Genomic DNA, 9,211 nt, shown 5'->3' with positions numbered 1-9,211 from the left:
GTTTAGGAGTTTGTCAAGAGTTGTGACCTGTAGGGATTATTTAAAGCATTACCCCAAACTTGAACCCCAATATGATCATACACTTTAGCATGGTGGCGTTCAAAGGGAAAGAAGCTAGAGGAAAATAGTAGCCAACAAATTTTAGGAACTTGTAAACCGTTTACAGGGTGAAGGTTATACCCCTAAACGATCCAAGAGATCGTCAACTCCAATAGGTCTGGAACTATGACAGGAAGTTCGGGGATGAAGGTATAAATCCAACCTAAAAGAGATTGAACCTGCCCTAATAATAGGCCTCTGCTTTATTCTTCTCGTATTCATGTGCGCTTTCTAACTAACATGCAATCATTAGGTTAACCCTAATCCTGTTTAATCTATGTTGGTTTAATATTAATGCACAAACAATACTATTATTTGTGATCACTTGAAATATAATCATATTAACCTAAACAAGATTAATAATTATCTTATTATGCGTGATTACAAGTACAAATTCCCTTTAAACATGCATAAAAGGCGTGATCAAGCAATAACAATAATTAATACATCAAGCAACATAATAATCATAAAAATAATAATAATCATAACAATTAAAAAAATAATCATAATAATAATTATAATCAATAATCATGTTAAAGCAGAATAGCAAGATCCTAGGCATGATACTAACAAGATTAATAATAAACCCTTGCATGTCACTAATCATCAAAGATCAAATATTTAGCCCTCTAGGCGTCGCTCGAAGTTCGCCTACGTTAAAAGCATGTTGTGAATACGCTTGGCACTCATAGGAAGTGGGAATTGACATAATACGATTAGGGACAAATAAAGTAGGGAGCCGCCAACAAGTTTTTAAGGAACTTGTAAACCGTTCACGGATCATAAAAGGAAACCACAAATAAGGGACAACGATAGGCAACAACAATTGACCAGTGAAGGTTACACCCCATACATAATCCATGAGATTACTAACTGCATATGGTTCGGAACCACGAAAGGAGGATCGGGGATGATGGTACGAAGTGAGTCATGGAGTCACATTCGCTCGTATTGGCCTCTACTCGATTCTTATAGTGAAAAGTGATTCATGCGATCTCAAAGGCATACAATCAAAGATTCAATTTGCTCCAAACTATTATTAAACTAAATTGGTTGAATATTAATGCAACACATAATTCTAAAATATTTGTGATCACTTGAATTAAACAACAAGATTAAAAAGGAACCTAAACCGGTTGTCCAAATTATCTTATTAGGCGTGATTTTCAATTACATATTCCCTTTAAACATGCAATATGGTGATCATAAAAATAATAATAGAATAAACATTAATATTGGAAGCAATTCAACAATAATAGCGTTAGTCAAATTAAATACAAAATAACCTAATCATGATACTAGCAATAAGAAAATAAAATAAGAGTAATTAAATTAATTAATTACTCACATTCCGCGCGTTCCTTGAAATTGCTACATCATGAATAAACTGTTAGTAACTTCAATAAAAATATAAAGTAAATGGAAATTAAATTAAATAAAAAGTATAGTTGATTTGGTCCAAACCCTCAGTTATTTGTACCTTTCACGCCTTGGTTTAAGGACGGAACCTCGGGTTAAGTATAGACTCCTTGGAGTGCTTAGGGGAATTATTATGGAAGAATAAGGAGGCTAGAAATTATGTTAAAGAGGGAGAAGAGAATGATTTTTTGTGTAAGGTGAGAGAGAATGATTATTGGTGCCCCGTACATCATAAATGAGGAGGTATTTATAAAGAAAATGTGCTGAGGGAGCACACGGATCCCTAAAATGATAAAAACCCTAAAAAAGTATCCCGTTACTCGGCAAACTGTACCGTGTCACGGGAAATCCCACCGTCAGATGGCAAACTTTCCCGCGACACGGTACATTTTTAGTGTGACGCGGGAAATTTTCAGAAAACGGGAAAGAAAACGCATTAGGGGTTTACGCGGAAAAGACACGGAATGTCCCGTGACACGGCACAGGTACCATGACACGGAGGTATCCACCGTGACACGGTGTACTACGGTGTCACGGTATGGGAGACGCGGAAATTACATAGAAACAGCCCCGTGTCACGGTGGAAAATGCCGTGACGCGGGAGTTGTTTAGGTACGAAGAACGCAAATAGGACACTGAATAGCCCCCCGTCACAGAAAGGGCACCGTTTCACGGGGATTCCCACCGTCATACGGTGCAATTTCCCGTGACACGGTGAAATTGCACTGTGCGCAGTGATTCCAGGTTTTTACCCGTTGTTAAAACCATCATAACGTCTGATCCGTAACTTGGAATGAGGCATATAATAGATAATTGGAAAGCTTATTAAGTCTACATTCCAAACCAATTTGAATCAAGTAAAAATAATATGTAGATTTTAATATATGGCCGTTTTAGTGGAAGGGTGTCGGTTTTAGGCCGAGTTTGGTGTTTTGCTCATATCTTTTTTGTTATAGCTCGGAATTGGGCTTATGATATATGTTTGGAAAACTTATTTAAAGGCCTATCCAACAAAATAATAATTGGATCAAAACTGTATAGCCATAAAATCAGTTTCTCTCAGTGGTAACGAAAAGTGGAAAATAGGTTATGGTTTAGGGAAATGAGCTAGAAATTGGATTGGTTCATGAAATATATTGGATAGAACATGGATTTAAGCACTCCAAAGATTAAATACTCAACTAGACCAATAATGTCAATGAAAGGTGTTCATCAACGGGTTTGGTTTTGGGGAGACATTTTTAGGTGTCTACAGAAGCCCCCACTTTGACTGAGTTTGTAGAAACGTCAGTTTCGAAAGCGATAGTCAAAGTAGCCGATAGGGACAGAGAATGATTAAAGACGTTCTGTGATCCTAAATCATTCTGTATACGCCGATACCTGCAGAAAAATGTTAGTTCTACAGATGAAAGAGTAAAGGGATAGAATGCTTATCTAACACTAGTGTATTGGTGGCAAATGAGCTTGGTAGCTTCCTATGCTTGAAGGAATCCACCGGATGACGTCTGTTGAAACGCTTTCCATGCCTGAGGAAAGCCGACTGAGGAGTTTGGTAGTTTTCTAAGCCTGAAGAAACCTACCGGATAATACTTTCCATGCTTGAGGAAAGTCGACGTATGAATTTGGTGTCATTCTATGCTTGAAGAAATCCACCGATGATGCTTTCCATGCTTGAGGAAAGCCGACTTGGCGATTTTCTATACTTGAAGAAAAATCCATCGATAACGCTTTCCAAGCTTGAGGAAAGCCGACTTGGCGGTTTTCTATACTTGAAGAAAAATCCACCGATAATGCTTTCCAAGCCTGAGGAAAGCCGACTGATGAATATGGTGTCATTCTATGCTTGAAGAATTCCACCGATAATGCCTTCCATGCTTGAGGAAAGTCGATTTGGCGGTTTTCTATACTTGAAGAAAAATCCACCGGATAATACTTTCCATGCTTGAGGAAAGTCGAAAGATGATGAGATTGCAAGTCTCTGTGTATCGAGAACCTTGCGTCATGAAATGATGGTGGTTCGCTTGTCCCCGAACGTGGGATGTAGATGGTCCGCTTGTCCCCGGACGTGGGCTGTAGATGGTCTGCTTGTCCCCGGATGTAGGCTGTAGATGGTCCGCTTGTCCCCGGACGTGGGCTGTAAATGGTCCGTTTGTCCCCGGACGTGGGCTGTAGATAAGACCTGCAAAAATAAATTTGCCAATGGACTCGTATATGCTGTGATTGACTTGACCACTAACTTGACCAAGTTTTGACTTGATGTGACATGACATGTGTATGACTTGTGAGTGAGTGTGTGTGTGTGTGTGTGTGTGTGTGTATGTGTGTGTGTGTGTGCAGACACAAGCAAATGAAGATGCAAAAGCAAAAAATTTCCGTCAATTTTTGTCATGAGTGGAGGGTACCGACTTTCTCCCGAAAAAGAAAGATGTGAAAACTGAACTTTTATTTTTGAACTTCCTTCCAAAAGAAAAGACGCGAAAAAAGGAAAGAAGTTTTGAGCTTCCTCGTTGAGCAAGACAAAATGAATCTCATGGATTGAATTGCTTTTCTTGAAAGTAATGTATGCATGATGCATGTCCTTAGGCTAGGAGGCCAAGGAAAATTACATCATGTGACACAATAGATAAATTAACTTAGGTCTTGGAGCTAAGCATCATTTATGGTGTAAAGAAACGATCTTGAACGTCACTTAGGTTTGGAAGCTAAGCACGTATACAGATGAAGAAATTATTGCATAATGAACGTTGCTTAGGTCAAGGAGCTAAGCACGATATGCTTTGTATGATTAAAAATCATTGATATATAAATGTTTCTCAGCACATTATGCGATGCATGAAACAATGAATATTGCTCAGGTCAGGAAGCTAAGCAAGTATACAACGTTTCTTCTAATGAATGTTATCTTGAAAGATGATGAAGCATGCGCGGTAAGGAAATAAGATATCATTATAAAGGGTTCCTAAAGGGAAGGATGATATGGATATGAATGTGTGAGTGAAGTGTGTGAATGTGATACTAAGGCTGGCTGCAAGGGTTATGGCGATGGAAAGAGATGTGAGAAGAGTCAAAGATGATGACTCTTTAGGATGGGTAAGCTAATGTGATGTGGTTTCAAGCCCCTAAGTCTAGCTCTAAATGGGTAGGGATATAGAGATAAGCATTGGATATTCTTTGACTCGATCATGCATAGATATGAATATGAATGTGGCCGCACCTCAATGTGAGGTTGCCTACATATCCGTTAGGAATCAGGCCGAACGTAGCTCTAACTAAACTTTGCACAAGTGTATGTACACCTCAAAGAGGTCTTTCAAGGGTTGTAATGTGGTTAAGTTGATGGTTTAAGGAAGATAGAGGTAAAAGGCTCAAGACCCGAGAGAAGCCCCCAAGATGTGTAATTGTGAATTTGAGAAATTTGAATTTTGCAAGTTTATTTTCAACATTTTTTTTTTTGCTTTGCCTTTTTTTCATTCTTTTTGAATCAATGTAGGCAATCTCATATCATGCGGTCCATCACTCACTTAGCATTCATGTTTCTCAGGCACGGTACCAAGCACTCGATAAGAGACGCAATTTGAGACATGTTCATATCAAAGACATTGGAACATTTGCCTTTAGACATTGTTTTATTGTTGCTTACTGCTTTTTTTTTTACTTGCTTTTTGAATGTTATACAATTACACATCTTCCAATCCCAGGGTTAAGTGAATGTGGGCTGAAGAAATGAAGGTCGAACGTTAGACGAGGCTCAAAGTGGTTGATGAAGAAATGGAATGTGATTGAATGGTTAACAGGGAATGACAGGGTTGCAAAGGTGCCTCAAGTCATTGGTGTACCTTGTGTTTAGTTCGGTAATTGTTTTTTTTTTTTGTTTGAGAATGAATGAATGAATGAAAAATTCTATGATCGAGTTGTAAAGGAAAATTTCTCATTTTATTAATGGAAAAGGTGAACGAAACACATGAAACATATAAAGTGGAAAACCTATGCTAGACATGAATGGGGGAATGGAGAAGAATGATAAAGAAAGAAATCATGACATCTTGCACGAAGGATCTATGTGCCTTGTATTCATTACTTCTAGCCGCCTGGAGGGACAAGAAGTTTGTTTGCATCCATCAAGTCTTGAATGACGTCCTTCAAATTCCAACATCGCTCCGTAGTGTGGCCCCTTCCTTGATGGTACTTGCAATAGGAATTGGGATTCCATTTGGCACTCCTTTCTTCAGGTTTTAGCTCTGGAAATGGTCCAGGTGTGATCAACCCTTGATCGTAAAGGCGATCAAAGGCCGCATCATAAGTCATTCCTAAATGAGTGTAAGTTCTTTTCTTCTTGGGCAATGGAGCATCAAGAGCTAACACTTCATTGATATCAACTTGGCTTATATTGTTGGTAGTATTTTCGTGCTTAGAAGACGAAGAAGAAGGATGGTCGTTCTTCTTGTTTTTGCAAGTGTTATTATTGTTACTACCAGCAGTCTTTATTAGCTCATCCTCGATATTGATGCCGATGTCGTATACAGCTTCGAAAGTGTTCAGTGGAAGAAATTTGAGATGTTCCCTATACTTGTGAGTCAGATTTTGAATAAAGAGGCGAACCATCTCTCTTTCTTTGGGAGGATCTACCAAGAGTGAAGCTGTTTCCCTCCACCTATTCAGATAAGCGGTGAAGCCTTCATTCTCTTTCTGTTTGAGAATGGAGAGTTCACGTTCAGAAGTTTTAGTTTGAATGTTACACTTGTAACGATTCATGAAACTTTCGGTGACATCTTGCCAAGTCACAGTACGCTTGGAATCTAGGGAATAGAACTATTGTTGGCAAGCATGTTCTAAGGAGAGAGGGAACACCGTAGGGAAGAGTGTTACGTCCAATCCCTTAAGAGCCATGGTTGCAGAGAACCCCTTCAAATGGAATATTGGATTGTCAGTAGGCTTGAACTTTGGAATATCAGCAGTGGAGAACTTTTCAGGGAGTCTGTCCTTCACATTCAAAGGAGTGGGAGGTCGTTCCACATAAGTGAAATCCTCAGAAATCTTACTCATTTGTTCCTTCAGTTTGTCAAGGGTGGAAACAGTGACCTTGTTTTGTTCCATGGTAGTGACCCTAGTGGTAAGGGTTTGCATCATGGAAGACAGTGCCTCAATGGATTTGTTGATGTTCTCAATGTCTTCTTTTATGGCCATTGAAAGGTGATGAGTAACGGAGATGACAAAGTTCTCTTTGAACGCCTATTAGATCTGAGAGATTGTTGCGGTAATGGCTCGAACCGTATTGATCAATCTCTGTTCCTTGAACAAGTACTGTGAAATAAAATAATTCACTTAATTGTTTGACTCATTGCTCAAGATAGGAAGGAAAAAAAATAGACATTTGAAAACAGGTGAGAAAACTCCACTCATTTTTTTATTTTGACGAAAAAAGGTGCATGAACCTAATATACGATCATAAACGACCTGGTGCACGACTCGAGTCGGAACATAAAGAAAGTGTGTGGACTATACTTGACTCGTGAGTTACTAAGTGATGTTATAAGACTCGTGGTATGATCGTATGGCTAGACATGTGAACAATAACCAAAATGACTGACGCGAGGACCAAATTAACACGGAAGAGTTGACTTACGCGGTTTTTTTTTTTTTTTGTGGAAAATCCACCGTGTCACGGTGGAAATTGCCGTGACACGGTGAACTTTACCGTGGCACGGGAATGTTTCCCGTGCCACGGTGGACTATGCCGTGACACGGTGGTCAGTCCCGTGTCGCGGCAACCCTTCCCCTTTTTTTTCTGCTAATTACTAAGTGAGTACGGTCCATTGGCAGTCGTTAGTCATAAAATAATCCACCATAGACAAAGAAAGATCGTTCAGGTTAGGATCAAAACGACCAAACATAAAACACGTAGGCACAATGATGCAAAGAATAGTTCGCAACCTAAGGTCAAGTTCTATGTTCGACTATGGTCAAGTTTATTTGGTGTCAAAGGGTACCATGGTTAAGAGTTTGGACGCGTTAGCAAGGTAGCCTCCCTTGAGGGTGTATGCCAACGGGCGGCTCCGCGAGTTCGTGATGAAATCGAACTCGACTCCATGGGACCACGAATAAGGGACAACGATAGGCAACAACAATTGACCCGTGAAGGTTACACCCCATTCATAATCCATGAGATTACTAATTCCATATGGTTCGGAACCACGAAAGGAGAATCAGGGATGATGGTACGAAGTGAGTCATGGAGTCACATTCGCCCGTATTGGCCTCTACTCGATTCTTATAGTGAAAAGTGATTCCTGCGATCTCAAAGGCATACAAACAAAGATTCAATTTGCTCCAAACTATTATTAAATGAAATTGGTTGAATACTAATGCAACACATAATTCTAAAATATTTGTGATCACTTGAATTAAACAACAAGATTAAAAAGGAACCTAAACCGGTTGTCCAAATTATCTTATTAAGCGTGATTTTCAATTACATATTCCCTTTAAACATGCAATATGGTGATCATAAAAATAATAATAGAATAAACATTAATATTGGAAGCAATTCAACAATAATAGCGTTAGTCAAATTAAATATAAAATAACCTAATCATGATACTAGCAATAAGAAAACAAAATAAGAGTAATTAAATTAATTAATTACTCACATTCCGCGCGTTCCTTTAATTTGCTACATCATGAATAAACTGTTAGTAACTTCAATAAAAATATAAAGTAAATGGAAATTAAATTAAATTAAAAGTAGAGTTGATTTGGTCCAAACCCTCAATTATTTGTACCTTTCACGCCTTGGTTTAAGGACGAAACCTCCGGTAAAGTATAGACTCCTTGGAGTGCTTAGGGGAATTATTACGGAAGAATAAGGAGGCTAGAAATTAGGTTAAAGAGGGAGAAGAGAATGATTTTTGGTGTAAGGTGAGAGAGAATGATTATTGGTGCCCCATACATCAGAAATGAGGGGGTATTTATAGAGAAAATGTGCTGAGGGAGCACACGGAACCCTAAAATGATACAAACCCTAAAAAAGTATCCCGTGACACGGAAAACTGTACCGTGACACGGGAAGTCCCACCGTCAGACAGCAAACTTTTCCACGACACAGTACATTTTTAGTGTGACGCGGGAAATTTTTAGAAAACGGGAAAGAAAACGCGTTAAGGGTTTACGCGGAAAAGACACGGAATGTCCCGTGACAGCACACGTACCGTGACATGGCAGTATCCACCGTGACACGGTACAGTACACCGTGTCACGGTATGGGAGACGCGGAAATTACACGGAAACAGCTCCGTCAGACGGTGTAAATTCCCGTGACACGGTGGAAAATGCCGTGACGCGGGAGTTGTTTAGGTATGAAGAACGCAAATAGGAAATGGAATAGCCCCGCGTCACAGCAAGGGCACCGTGTCACGGGGATTCCCACCGTCAGACGGTGCAATTTCCCGTGACACGGTGGAATTGCACTGTGCGCGGTGATTCCAGGTTTTTACCCTTTTTTAAAACCATCATAACGTTTGATCCGTAACTCGGAATGAGGAATATAATATATCATTTGAAAGCTTATCAAGTCTTATTTCCATCCCAATTTAAATCAAGTCAAAATAATATGTATATTTTACGATATGTTCGTTTTAGTGGAAGGGTGTCGGTTTTAGGCCGATTTTGGTGTTTTGCTCATATCTTTTTCGTTATA

This window comes from Chenopodium quinoa, unplaced genomic scaffold (assembly GCF_001683475.1).
Source record: "Chenopodium quinoa cultivar QQ74 unplaced genomic scaffold, ASM168347v1, whole genome shotgun sequence".
Taxonomy (NCBI): Eukaryota; Viridiplantae; Streptophyta; class Magnoliopsida; order Caryophyllales; family Amaranthaceae; genus Chenopodium; species Chenopodium quinoa.
Note: the sequence above shows the minus strand (reverse complement) of the source record.